Source organism: Sinocyclocheilus grahami, unplaced genomic scaffold (assembly GCF_001515645.1).
Source record: "Sinocyclocheilus grahami isolate Dianchi unplaced genomic scaffold, SAMN03320097.WGS_v1.1 scaffold1301.1, whole genome shotgun sequence".
NCBI classification, from domain to species: Eukaryota; Metazoa; Chordata; class Actinopteri; order Cypriniformes; family Cyprinidae; genus Sinocyclocheilus; species Sinocyclocheilus grahami.
In genome coordinates this window covers 75,717-90,306 of record NW_015506480.1, presented here as the reverse complement: position 1 = coordinate 90,306, position 14,590 = coordinate 75,717, and the positions used below count along the sequence as shown (strand labels likewise).

The 14,590-nt window shown below is 40.3% G+C and overlaps 1 protein-coding gene across 3 annotated transcripts in view; it reads left to right on the top strand.

The window, feature by feature from the left end:
* The window catches only part of LOC107568999 (rho GTPase-activating protein 23-like), a 133,747-nt gene that overhangs the window by 81,219 nt on the left and 37,938 nt on the right, over positions 1-14,590 (top strand). The gene's annotated exons all lie outside the window — the stretch shown is intronic.

Here is a 14,590-nt window from a genome sequence, read left to right as displayed (position 1 = left end):
GAATCCAGCCACAGCGCTGTTTTGTGTCTCTGAGCAACATGACGGTGTTTTGTTCAATCGCAATGACTCACTTATTAACAGTGATTTGCTGCCACCTGCTGGCGGTTTTAATTTCAAATTTCGGCTTTTTCTTTCTTTTCTCTTTTTTTTGTAGATTTTTTTCATGTTTTAAATAATTTCAAATATCGTTATTCAACGTTTTATGTTTAATATATCAAAACGTTATTTATAATTGCAGGTTAAATGCATTCATGTCTTGCATTAAACAAAATACATGTGTGTAAATACATTTAAATGCCACTTCAGCTGCAGCTTCTGTGTTGATTTAATTTGTTTGGTAACAGCCCAAATGTCTTATTATTCTAATTCCCTGATTAAATGTAAGAATTTGACTCAAAAGATAATGGACACTTTTAGAAAAAATGGCTTTATAAAGGTAAAAATGCCCTTAAAATGTAAAGATCAGTTTAAACATATTGGAAAAGATTAATTTCTATCAGTATGAACTGACCACCACACAGAATATGAAGAATATTAAAAACATTAGGAGTCAGCTGTCTGCGGCAGTCCTTAAGGTTCCAGCACAATAACACACTCAGCAAAATATTGTCTAATTATCGTTATCGATAAAATCCCAGAAAATATCGAGATATAATTTTTTGTCAATATCGCACACCCCTACAAACAATATACTTGCTCTTGTGAATTTATTTGGCTTATTATTTAAGTTATTTTGCCTTTAATGTAAATAAACGTGCAAACAATATACTTGCTCTTGTGAATTTATTTGGCTGTTAATTACATTGTGCGAGCTGTCTCTTTAATACCGCGTGGTTTACATACATGTGCTGCTGATTGGGCTGACATGTTTGACACACCCACCAAACAAGAGAAAACGCATCTCAAACCCCGTTGCACACCGTTTCCAGGAAACATGTTCAAACCGGAAACCATAGCAAAACGGTGCACACCGGTTTGTATGGAAGCCCGTTTCCGCGACTAAATAAAAAAATATAATTCTGTAAGTCATAATAATGAGAAACTTTCTCATAATAATGACTTAGTTTCTCATTATTATGACCTAGTTTCTCATTATTATGACCTAGTTTCTCATTATTATGACCTAGTTTCTCATTATTATGACCTAGTTTCTCATTATTATGACCTAGTTTCTCATTATTATGACCTAGTTTCTCATTATTATGACCTAGTTTCTCATTATTATGACCTAGTTTCTCATTATTATGACCTAGTTTCTCATTATTATGACCTAGTTTCTCATTATTATGACCTAGTTTCTCATTATTATGACCTAGTTTCTCATTATTATGACCTAGTTTCTCATTATTATGACCTAGTTTCTCATTATTATGACCTAGTTTCTCATTATTATGACCTAGTTTCTCATTATTATGACCTAGTTTCTCATTATTATGACCTAGTTTCTCATTATTATGACCTAGTTTCTCATTATTATGACCTAGTTTCTCATTATTATGACCTAGTTTCTCATTATTATGACCTAGTTTCTCATTATTATGACCTAGTTTCTCATTATTATGACCTAGTTTCTCATTATTATGACCTAGTTTCTCATTATTATGACCTAGTTTCTCATTATTATGACCTAGTTTCTCATTATTATGACCTAGTTTCTCATTATTATGACCTAGTTTCTCATTATTATGACCTAGTTTCTCATTATTATGACCTAGTTTCTCATTATTATGACCTAGTTTCTCATTATTATGACCTAGTTTCTCATTATTATGACCTAGTTTCTCATTATTATGACCTAGTTTCTCATTATTATGACCTAGTTTCTCATTATTATGACCTAGTTTCTCATTATTATGACCTAGTTTCTCATTATTATGACCTAGTTTCTCATTATTATGACCTAGTTTCTCATTATTATGACCTAGTTTCTCATTATTATGACCTAGTTTCTCATTATTATGACCTAGTTTCTCATTATTATGACCTAGTTTCTCATTATTATGACCTAGTTTCTCATTATTATGACCTAGTTTCTCATTATTATGACCTAGTTTCTCATTATTATGACCTAGTTTCTCATTATTATGACCTAGTTTCTCATTATTATGACCTAGTTTCTCATTATTATGACCTAGTTTCTCATTATTATGACCTAGTTTCTCATTATTATGACCTAGTTTCTCATTATTATGACCTAGTTTCTCATTATTATGACCTAGTTTCTCATTATTATGACCTAGTTTCTCATTATTATGACCTAGTTTCTCATTATTATGACCTAGTTTCTCATTATTATGACCTAGTTTCTCATTATTATGACCTAGTTTCTCATTATTATGACCTAGTTTCTCATTATTATGACCTAGTTTCTCATTATTATGACCTAGTTTCTCATTATTATGACCTAGTTTCTCATTATTATGACCTAGTTTCTCATTATTATGACCTAGTTTCTCATTATTATGACCTAGTTTCTCATTATTATGACCTAGTTTCTCATTATTATGACCTAGTTTCTCATTATTATGACCTAGTTTCTCATTATTATGACCTAGTTTCTCATTATTATGACCTAGTTTCTCATTATTATGACCTAGTTTCTCATTATTATGACCTAGTTTCTCATTATTATGACCTAGTTTCTCATTATTATGACCTAGTTTCTCATTATTATGACCTAGTTTCTCATTATTATGACCTAGTTTCTCATTATTATGACCTAGTTTCTCATTATTATGACCTAGTTTCTCATTATTATGACCTAGTTTCTCATTATTATGACCTAGTTTCTCATTATTATGACCTAGTTTCTCATTATTATGACCTAGTTTCTCATTATTATGACCTAGTTTCTCATTATTATGACCTAGTTTCTCATTATTATGACCTAGTTTCTCATTATTATGACCTAGTTTCTCATTATTATGACCTAGTTTCTCATTATTATGACCTAGTTTCTCATTATTATGACCTAGTTTCTCATTATTATGACCTAGTTTCTCATTATTATGACCTAGTTTCTCATTATTATGACCTAGTTTCTCATTATTATGACCTAGTTTCTCATTATTATGACCTAGTTTCTCATTATTATGACCTAGTTTCTCATTATTATGACCTAGTTTCTCATTATTATGACCTAGTTTCTCATTATTATGACCTAGTTTCTCATTATTATGACCTAGTTTCTCATTATTATGACCTAGTTTCTCATTATTATGACCTAGTTTCTCATTATTATGACCTAGTTTCTCATTATTATGACCTAGTTTCTCATTATTATGACCTAGTTTCTCATTATTATGACCTAGTTTCTCATTATTATGACCTAGTTTCTCATTATTATGACCTAGTTTCTCATTATTATGACCTAGTTTCTCATTATTATGACCTAGTTTCTCATTATTATGACCTAGTTTCTCATTATTATGACCTAGTTTCTCATTATTATGACCTAGTTTCTCATTATTATGACCTAGTTTCTCATTATTATGACCTAGTTTCTCATTATTATGACCTAGTTTCTCATTATTATGACCTAGTTTCTCATTATTATGACCTAGTTTCTCATTATTATGACCTAGTTTCTCATTATTATGACCTAGTTTCTCATTATTATGACCTAGTTTCTCATTATTATGACCTAGTTTCTCATTATTATGACCTAGTTTCTCATTATTATGACCTAGTTTCTCATTATTATGACCTAGTTTCTCATTATTATGACCTAGTTTCTCATTATTATGACCTAGTTTCTCATTATTATGACCTAGTTTCTCATTATTATGACCTAGTTTCTCATTATTATGACCTAGTTTCTCATTATTATGACCTAGTTTCTCATTATTATGACCTAGTTTCTCATTATTATGACCTAGTTTCTCATTATTATGACCTAGTTTCTCATTATTATGACCTAGTTTCTCATTATTATGACCTAGTTTCTCATTATTATGACCTAGTTTCTCATTATTATGACTTACAGAATTATATTTTTTTATTTAGTGGCGGAAACGGGCTTCCATAGGTTTGAGCTTGAACTTACCCCAGAGACTTCTCGGGAAAATGTAGGAAAAACTTGAAATATGAAAGGCGTTATTTGAGAGTTAAGACTAATAATGTTAATGTACTTACAGTCGGGTTCTTTTGCGAAGATTTTTCTTCATCTGCTTTAGATGGGTGGCTTGCTTGCTGCAACTGCTTGCTTTCAGATTTGTATGACAACGATTATGTGTTCACATGAAATACATACTTGAAACCTTTTCACGTGTTATTTCGGTTTATGTCATTCCTTGGATAATTTGTGAGTACACTGTGTAAATTAAATTCCCTGTATAGTTGGGCAATAAAAAGACAAACAACGTGATTTTGTTTTTATTTACTATGGGGAAATGCCATGGACACAAGTCATATTTTTATTAAACCATTTTACTACATGGCAAGTTTCACATCCATAAAGGCAAGTGGTCTGAAAAGAAACTCATTATCCAGTTCAAGAATATGGCTTAATACTCAAACAATACAAAAAGGACAGCAGCGTAGTTCTACAGAACTTTGGACTTCTACAATTACTTAAATTCCTCCATTCAATTTCGCTTTAACTATATGTATACCTTGTTTTTACTTTTTTTAATTATTATTGATTAATATTATCGATCGTATTTTATTTTCATTATAGGCTATATGCAATGTGATCTTTAAAAAAACAGCTATGACCTGCGTTTTATATTTATTTACACAAATGTTGGCATCTGTTTTTAACTGTAAAAGCTTTCAATATAAACTTAATATATTTAATATTTATTTCTGAATTACATTAAATAATAAAACGGTTTATAATATTTATTGATATTTAAATAGTACAAGCTTATGTTTAATTATTCTTGTATATACAGGCGCTGTATTAAGCAGGGCATAAATTACTGAATGAAAAGGCTTTCTGTTACCACATGTAAATGTCTAAAATGTTTGTTTATTTGAGAAATATATCTAACCAACTTCATCTAACTGCAATAAAGACAGCAGCAAACAGTGCGCGAGAGTTGCGGGAATCAGGTATTCGGTAAGTTCGTTTGAGATGCCAGACGCTGAATGAGGACTAGAATAGACAGCAGCAGTCATCCTCTAATCGTATTTGTGGCAGTTGTACAAGCGTTTGGGTGAACTCCATGCTGGTAGCGATAGCGCATACTATGCTGGTGGATGTAAGAATACCCTGCTTCGCATCAGAACGGAAGTTGCGTGACGTCATGTGAAAAGGGCTATTATTCCGTGCTCTCAAGCGCTAACAGCTGGGAGTTTTCAGCAGAGCGCCTGCCATTTTCAGCTGGCAAAAAACGCTTTGGTGGACATGCGGTCTTAATACTTGTTGGCGCTAGGATCTGATTCATGATCTTCCATGTTGTCTTGGTCCTCTTCGTGGGATTCGGCTCTTTGTGTTGTTTCAACATGGTTCTGAGGCCTGTTCTTCTTACGTCGCTAACTCGGTTAGCTGGATTTGTTTGTTGACGATTTGGCATGATCTTGGATTGTTTGGTCCTTCGAAGCTCATCCCGGAGTTGCTGTAATAGCAACAGGTCCGTAAACTTAAACCTGCTCGGGAGCAGGCTTATTTCATGTAAACAGGATTAGATTGCATCTTTTTAAGCAGAATTGATACTTAAAATCTGTCCTAGCCACCGCTATTTTATTACAAGAGTACCCTACTAATCCAGGGACAATAATTTAAAATGATAATCATTAAAAAATTGATTTAAAGATAATATAATAATATTGTGTAGCCTTTAATACTATAGACGCAGCCGGTTTTACTCACTGAGAGATTTATTCGTCATAAAATAATCACTTCATAATTGTATTAGAGTCTTACACACATGCTATACAGATAATGTAATATGTAATGTAATGTAATGTATTAAGTCGTGCATTAATTTGAGTGATGACAGATATTATGGGAGTGGCTTGATGGAGCGTTTCAAAAACTACAACGAACGACTCGTTTGGACTACAACGCATATTTTCCGGGATTTGTGATATCACAAATATCGACGAATGGGACGAGACCTGGTTGAGATGCACTAGAGAAGGCAACGAGGGTTATCACTATGTCGGAGACACGCTAGCTTTCCCAAGGCAGAGGAAATTAGAGTGGTTACAATCATCCAGGTTTAAATCACGCTAGAATTGATTTGATTTTGACGCAATATTTACATTGAAGCTCGCAGGCGGCTATGGTAAGGGCATGACATTTCCCGACCAGGCGCCGAGTGCTGCCAATCACAGCACACACTGGCCCAACTAACCAATCACAGCACATTTCGTATTTCAGAAGGCGGGCCTTCATTTGATACAGGAACTATTTGAGTCGTTCATGCCAGACTGAGGAGAGAGGTGTTGCAATAATGTAAAATATGTGAACAATAATGTGTTTTTTGAACAACCTAGTATGAGAGCCTGTTCTAGTACACCCCCAAAACAAAATCAAGACTTTGTAAAAGAGCATAATAGGACCCCTTTAAGAAACTTTAATTAATGCTATCACATAACAAATCTGTTCAAATATAAAATTAAATGAATTGCTAATTACATTGAAATAAAAATGTAAAATATTAGAAATCGTGAATAAATAATTGGGAATCATGTAAAAAATAAAATAAAAACAGTGCACATTTAATTTATCTATTATAACATTTATGTAGTTTTGTTCGCTTTGGCTGTTTCCTTATAAAAGTTCAAAAATGTGTGAAGTTTTTCGTCAGGTGTCTTTTTTAAATTACCGTATTGGCCCGAATATAAGACGACCCCCCTTTTTCCAGATGTACCTTTTGAAAAAAGGCTTTTTAAAAAACAAATCTTGTCTTTTCTTAGTAAAAACAGATTTTGTCTTCAATTATTTTCATATTGCATATTTGTCCTATTTTAATTTTTGTTTTGAAAGTATGGTAAAAACTGGTCAAATGTACCAACAATCACATTTAAAAAAATACACTTTTTGATATACCATAAAAAAAAAACAGGTAGCCCATCTGAATTAGGACATTTAGGCTATCCATCTAATAGTAGCCTACCAAAATCGTATTAACAGTAGAAGTTAAATCTTACTGTAGTCTTCAAATCTGGGTACTATCTTACGTTTTAAAAAGTTTGGTCCCATCAGGCTAACGTGACAGTCACGACTCATGCAGCTGTAAGGTTTTCTTTTTCTTTTATTTTTACTTGCGATATTTACAACACGCATTACATTACGTATTTCATGGCACACTCGTTTTATGCGTATTTGACGCCACCTATTGTTGTGGGTGTATTATTGACATGTCAAAGTCTAGAGCCTGAATATAAGACGACCGTGTTTTTTCAGATGTATTTCGAAGAAAAAAACATTGTCTTATATTCGGGTCAATACGGTATATGGTGGCAATACGTTGCTGTCTTGCCGCCAGCCAATCGCTGCATTGCTGATTGTAGTTTAGAGTATCGATACATAGCCCCTTTTAAACCAACCCATGAATGCACAATTATCTCAGATAACTCAATCCAGCCATACTAATCATCAACAACAGGTGCTTTTCGAACCGAATTAGCCGGATCCTGATTAGCACGATGATATCATCTTGGATGTGACATTTCATCTCGGATGTAATAAGCGACGCACGAAGAATGGGCCCCTGATCTAATCTTAAATTTTCTGATTTGCTCTGATGTCCCACATGAGGAAGAAAACAAGGCACAGGCTGAGCTAAGCAGTTAATTCATGAGGACAAATCAAACATCATGGAAGCCAGCAAGAGAATACTCAAACCAAAGCAAAACACAGATGGATATTGCATTGAGGGGGCCTTGGTTCAGAAATTATGTTCTACACTCTAGTGCATACTAGTTTGTTCAGATAACTAACTCTAAGTATTTATTTCAGCAAGTAACCCCTGCACCATTTGTGCTACAAGTATGAATGTATTGTGGAGAAGTGTCCTGTTAATTATGCTTATGTTTTTTTTAATAAAATAACTTGCAACTCCATAGCAACACACTAAAAACACCCAGAACACCTTAGCAACTGCATAGAATTGCTCCTTGGATATGTACTGTACTATGTGCACTGTTTCTTTGAATAAGAAAGCATCTACTAAATGGCTACCAACCAACTGCATTGAACTTCTGCTGACTTCTCCTAGTTGTGTAAAGGCCAGGACACACCAAGCCGATTTCAAACAACTAGCAGCGACAGAAGCCGATGGTTTTGTTGCCCTGTGTCAACAGGGTCTGGACCAAAGAGCTGCACTTGAACACACCGCACAGACTACAGCCGACTGCAAACTAACACATTCATTCTGTGCCTGTATGAGATGAATTAGCTGTCTATAGACTAATAATAGGTTTGTAAACATTCAGGATGTGGGCGCATCATGGTTGCAGAAAACCCGGGAGAGATAGCTTTTACGGCTAGAGAATTTCACGGATACGGTACAAAATAGTTAGGTTTAAAAAGATTATAAATTATATTGATTAGATGTCATTTTCAAAATGTTCTCCGCATATTACAAGAGCTTGTCACCCAGCGATAAGCACTGTTATTCAACAAAATTGATGTTAGAGAGTGGGATAGTCTTACAGATCCGAAACAGGGATGACGTTTTTGTGGGCGGAGCCTATCTGGAGGCAGAAAATGACGGTTTTCAAGTGGCAGTCTATGGAGCCATGGAATAAAATATTTTAAAAAGATAAATTTGATTTTATATTTCAAAATTCTGACTTTATTCTCGCAATTCCGAGATTATATCTCACAATTCTAATAAGAAAAAACAACTCGTCATTCTCTCTTTTCCCCTCGGCTCTTCTGGCTTTTTTCCTTCAGATTTGACAAACTCACTTGTTGTAAAGGCTCCTTTAAGAGAGAGCTTTTATTCTGATATTGTATGTCGCCATCCGGGTGAGTAGTCTCGTGAGTTGAGCCGCTGCTGTTGTTGAACGCTGAATGGACGTTAATTCCGGTTTATTTCTGATATTTCCTGCAGAAGTTACTTTGAGGTGTTAGTCATTGACCTACAAGTAAGCCTGTTTGCTTTATTTTTGTGTCTATGGAGATCGGTATTGAGTTATTTATAATTCCATCACACACACGTCCAGACATGCCCACAGCTGTTGTTTCTGTTAGTTTAGATGAATGATGCTGTTATATATGTGACTATTTCGTCTTTATTGCGATGTATATCACTGTTTTGGTTTTCGATGTTACTTTTATGATGTGATTTGACATTTCGAGCTGTTCATGATGCCAAACGAGCGATCACTGTGATGTGCCGTGATTATATCCATATATGGAGTGATGTTTATCATGTCAGATGATCACTTATGGTTTATAATGATGAGGATTTAGTATGCTTTGGCTGTCTTTATTTACCAATGGATGTTATAATTGTATATGCCCAGTTATTGTTAGTTATTCATTATCCTTTATTGTATTTCTTGTGTTCCAGACTAATGCCTCTACTGCCTGTCATTGATAATCTCCTATCAATACATTCCCTAAACCTGATCACCAGTGTCCTCATCCTTTTATAATTATTGTGCTCTAACCGGCACCCAGGGGGTTCACTCATCCCAGTCTGAATCAGATCCTGAAAGTCAAAAGTCTCTCCAACACTGTGGTCCTTCGAGCCGGATGAGTGTTCCTTGCTGATATGATGGATTCTGATGAGGAGATTGTTGGCGGATCTCGCCCTAAGCGTCTTACTCGTCCTCCAACCTACCTAGAGCAGTATGAGGTGCAGTTTCCTCGACGCAGACCTATCTCCGAGCCTGATCCATGTCCTTTCAGCCATGTGTTACCCTTCCTGGTGGTGACCGTGTCCGTCCTGATGGCTCACAGATCCTGACATCCAGTTATCAGCATGCTCAGCCTGCGGTGGGCCTTCAGATAGTCCCTTCCTCACCTTCAGCAGCTGATTCCAGTGCTTCTGCCCATCTCAGTGAGCTACAGCACCTGCGCCACGAGCGTGCCGCCTTCGAAGCTGACCTGAGAGAGTTAAGAGCAGTGCGTGCAGAAGTTCGAGAGTTGGTTCATGCAGCGCAGTCCCTTCGAGCAGACCTTAGCCAAGCCAGAGGCCAATCCCTTTCGCCCGTGCAGCCCTCGGCTTTGCGGTTGTCCAGTCCTCCAGTGAAGCCCCGTGTGTCCACTCCTGTAGTCGATTATGATCCTTTCCCTGATCTTCCTCCGCTGCCTTGGCCTGAGCCGGATGCAGCCTTAGCTAGACAAGTATGTGACTTTGAGTTGTCCTTTGCAGCTACTTCATATCAGCCTGTGGTCTCAGGGTCTCAGCAGTTTCCTTTGGTGCTCCCTACCACTCGTTCGCGCCCTCCTCGACCTAGTATTCCTGATGTTAGTGAATTCCCTCCGCCTCCTACTCCTGAGGACCTCAGAGAGTTGCTCACACCTAGTGCCATGCTATTGCCTGCCCACGGCCAGTTAGCGCCTACCAATGTTCATGTCCCAGCTTTTTTTCCTCAGTCAGAGCCTAAGGTGGAACCTGTAATCCCTTCCTCTGAGTCGGTGTATCGTGGCCCCCCTCCTACAATCCCCAAGTTTACTCATCCAGATCCTAGTGAATTCGCTCGCCTTCGCATCGCCCTGGAGAACCTGCTCCCCACAGATGGCACTGAGCTGTTTAAGTACCAGATCCTGGTAGACCACCTTAAGTTCGAGGAAGCTAAGATGATAGCTGATGCTAATTTGAATTCCCCTAACCCCTTCACGGACACTATGTCAGCACTTTGTGACAAGTACGGCCAGCCACATCAGTTGGCCTTGAGGAGGATAGCTAGTGTACTGGACAGTCCTGACGTTAGACGAGGTGACATCCCAGCCTTCCAGAGATTTGCTCTCCAAGTCCAGTCCCTGGTCGGTCTGTTGAGAACCTTAGGACGTGACGGGAAGTTGGAGTTGAGTTGTGGTTCCCACGTCGCACACCTTCTAAGTAAGCTTCCCCCAGAGCAGAGAGCGGAGTTTCGGCGCCATATGTTTCGTCAGCCTGGTTCTACCCCTAACCTTGTGGACCTTTCGAATTGGCTTCGGTACGAGACCTGGTGTCAGAGTTACGATGCAGAGTTGATGTCTAAGTGCTCACATGTTGGAAAGAGATCTGTTGCTATCTTGCATGGAGTCTTCCATACCTTGTAGAGGTTCCATGCAGCCAGCGAAGCCTGCTAGAATGAAGCGTTATTGTCCTTTCTGCGATGCATCTGAGCATTACCTGAGTCAGTGTGCATCCTTCGCCCAGCTTACCCCTGATCAAGTTAAGACCTGGATCCGTAGTCACAATCGCTGTTAGCGCTGTGCCAGATCCCACCATGCTGCCCAATGTGATCTGAAGAAGCCCTGCAATCTTTGCCGTGGCCTACATGTTCGTTCCCTTTACGACGAGAATGTCAGTCCTTCCTCTATTGAGGATTCTGCTACTATGGAGAAGAGTTGCTTCACGAGTTTCTCCTAAGATAGGTTCTTCTTGGATAAGCCTTCTGTTAGCGGCCGTGTGATGCTTAAAGTGGTTCCAGTGCACCTGCGCTATGAGGATCACACCCTGGATACCTTTGCCCTCCTGGATGACGGGTCAGAGCGAACAATCCTGCTGTCCACTGCCGTTGAAGCCCTGGGCATTCAGGGTGCGCATGAAGACCTCCATTATGGACAGTCAGAGACGATGTTCAGGTCATTCGTGGTCGTTCCATATCCTTCCAGATTTCTCCCATCTACCGACCGCAGATCGGTTATCAGATCAGTCACGCCTTTACTGCTGATTGCCTTAACCTGTCGCGCCAGTCCTATCCAGTTGAGCAGTTACGGCGGAAGTACAGAGACTTGAGGGGCCTTCCTATTCATACCCTTACTGAAGTCCAGCCCTTGCTCCTTATAGGTTCTGACCAACCACACCTTATCCCCCCCACTGAGCCTGTTCGATGGGGCGGCCCAGGCGTGCCAGTTGCTGTTCGTACCCGCCTGGGATGGACACTTCAGGGCCCCCCGTGCAGCCCTCGGCTTTGCGGTTGTCCAGTCCTCCAGTGAAGCCCCGTGTGTCCACTCCTGTAGTCGATTATGATCCTTTCCCTGATCTTCCTCCGCTGCCTTGGCCTGAGCCGGATGCAGCCTTAGCTAGACAAGTATGTGACTTTGAGTTGTCCTTTGCAGCTACTTCATATCAGCCTGTGGTCTCAGGGTCTCAGCAGTTTCCTTTGGTGCTCCCTACCACTCGTTCGCGCCCTCCTCGACCTAGTATTCCTGATGTTAGTGAATTCCCTCCGCCTCCTACTCCTGAGGACCTCAGAGAGTTGCTCACACCTAGTGCCATGCTATTGCCTGCCCACGGCCAGTTAGCGCCTACCAATGTTCATGTCCCAGCTTTTTTTCCTCAGTCAGAGCCTAAGGTGGAACCTGTAATCCCTTCCTCTGAGTCGGTGTATCGTGGCCCCCCTCCTACAATCCCCAAGTTTACTCATCCAGATCCTAGTGAATTCGCTCGCCTTCGCATCGCCCTGGAGAACCTGCTCCCCACAGATGGCACTGAGCTGTTTAAGTACCAGATCCTGGTAGACCACCTTAAGTTCGAGGAAGCTAAGATGATAGCTGATGCTAATTTGAATTCCCCTAACCCCTTCACGGACACTATGTCAGCACTTTGTGACAAGTACGGCCAGCCACATCAGTTGGCCTTGAGGAGGATAGCTAGTGTACTGGACAGTCCTGACGTTAGACGAGGTGACATCCCAGCCTTCCAGAGATTTGCTCTCCAAGTCCAGTCCCTGGTCGGTCTATTGAGAACCTTAGGACGTGACGGGAAGTTGGAGTTGAGTTGTGGTTCCCACGTCGCACACCTTCTAAGTAAGCTTCCCCCAGAGCAGAGAGCGAAGTTTCGGCGCCATATGTTTTGTCAGCCTGGTTCTACCCCTAACCATGTGGACCCTTCGAATTGGCTTCGGTATGAGACCTGGTGTCAGAGTTACGATGCAGAGTTGATGTCTAAGAGCTCACATGCTGGAAAGAGATCTGTTGCTATCCTGCATGGAGTTGGAGCATCCTCAGCCCCATCCTCATCCTTGTCCCCTTCCCCAGTTGAGTCTTCCATACCTCGTAGAGGTTCCATGCAGCCAGCGAAGCCTGCTAGAATGAAGCGTTATTGTCCTTTCTGCGATGCATCTGAGCATTACCTGAGTCAGTGTGCATCCTTCGCCCAGCTTACCCCTGATTAAGTTAAGACCTGGATCCGTAGTCACAATCGCTGTTAGCGCTGTGCCAGATCCCACCATGCTGCCCAATGTGATCTGAAGAAGCCCAGCAATCTTTGCCGTGGCCTACATCTTCGTTCCCTTCACGACGTGAATGTCAGTCCTTCCTCTATTGAGGATTCTGCTACTATGGAGAAGAGTTGCTTCACGAGTTTCTTCTTGGACAGGTTCTTCTTGGATAAGCCTTCTGTTAGCGGCCGTGTGATGCTTAAAGTGGTTCCAGTGCACCTGCGCTATGAGGATCACACCCTGGATACCTTTGCTCTCCTGGATGATGGGTCAGAGCGAACAATCCTGCTGTCCACTGCCGTTGAAGCACTGGGCATTCAGGGTGCTCCAGAAGACCTTCCATTATGGACAGTCAGAGACGATGTTCAGGTCATTCGTGTTCGTTCCATATCCTTCCAGATTTCTCCAATCTACCGACCGCAGATCAGTTATCAGATCAGTCACGCCTTTACTGCTGATTGCCTTAACCTGTCGCGCCAGTCCTATCCAGCTGAGCAGTTACGGCGGAAGTACAGACACTTGAGGGGCCTTCCTATTCGTACCCTTACTGATGTTCAGCCCTTGCTCCTTATAGGTTCTGACCAACCGCACCTTATCACCCCCACTGAGCCTGTTCGATGGGGCGGCCCAGGCGCGCCAGTTGCTGTTCGTACCCGCCTGGGATGGACACTTCAGGGCCCTGTTCCTTCTATGGGTTGTCCTTCGACTCCTCGCCAGTGCTTGCTTACCTCTTTGGTTCCTGTCCAAGATGAGCTCCTTCATCACGTTCAGAAATTGTGGCAGTTGGATACAGTTCCTTACCATGATTGTAAAGAAGTTACTCGGTCCAAGCAGGATCAGGAAGCCTTTCAGCTGCTTGACCTCAAGACCCTTACCCTAGAGATCGAGGGTGTTCGTCGCTTTGCCACTCCGCTTCTTCGTCATAGAGATATGCCTCAGTTAAATGCTCCGAGAGATTCAGTCCTGTCTAACCTCCGCAGCGTGGAACGGCGTCTGCTGAAAGATCCTGAGAAAGCCAAGACCTACCAAGTGGAGATGCGGAGACTCCTTGAGACTGGAGCTGTCCGTGTTGTGCCTGCTTCTGTTCCTGATACCCCTGAGTGTTGGTACATTCCTCACCACATAGTTAGCCACAATGGGAAGTCCCGTCTCGTCTTTAATTGTTCCCATCAGTACCGAGGTCAGAGCCTTAACCAGTACCTACTGCTTGGACCTACCCTTGGAGCCTCGTTGTTAGGTGTCCTCCTTAGTTTCCGAGAGCATCCTGTAGCCGTGAGCGGCGATATAAAGGCGATGTTCCACCAGGTTC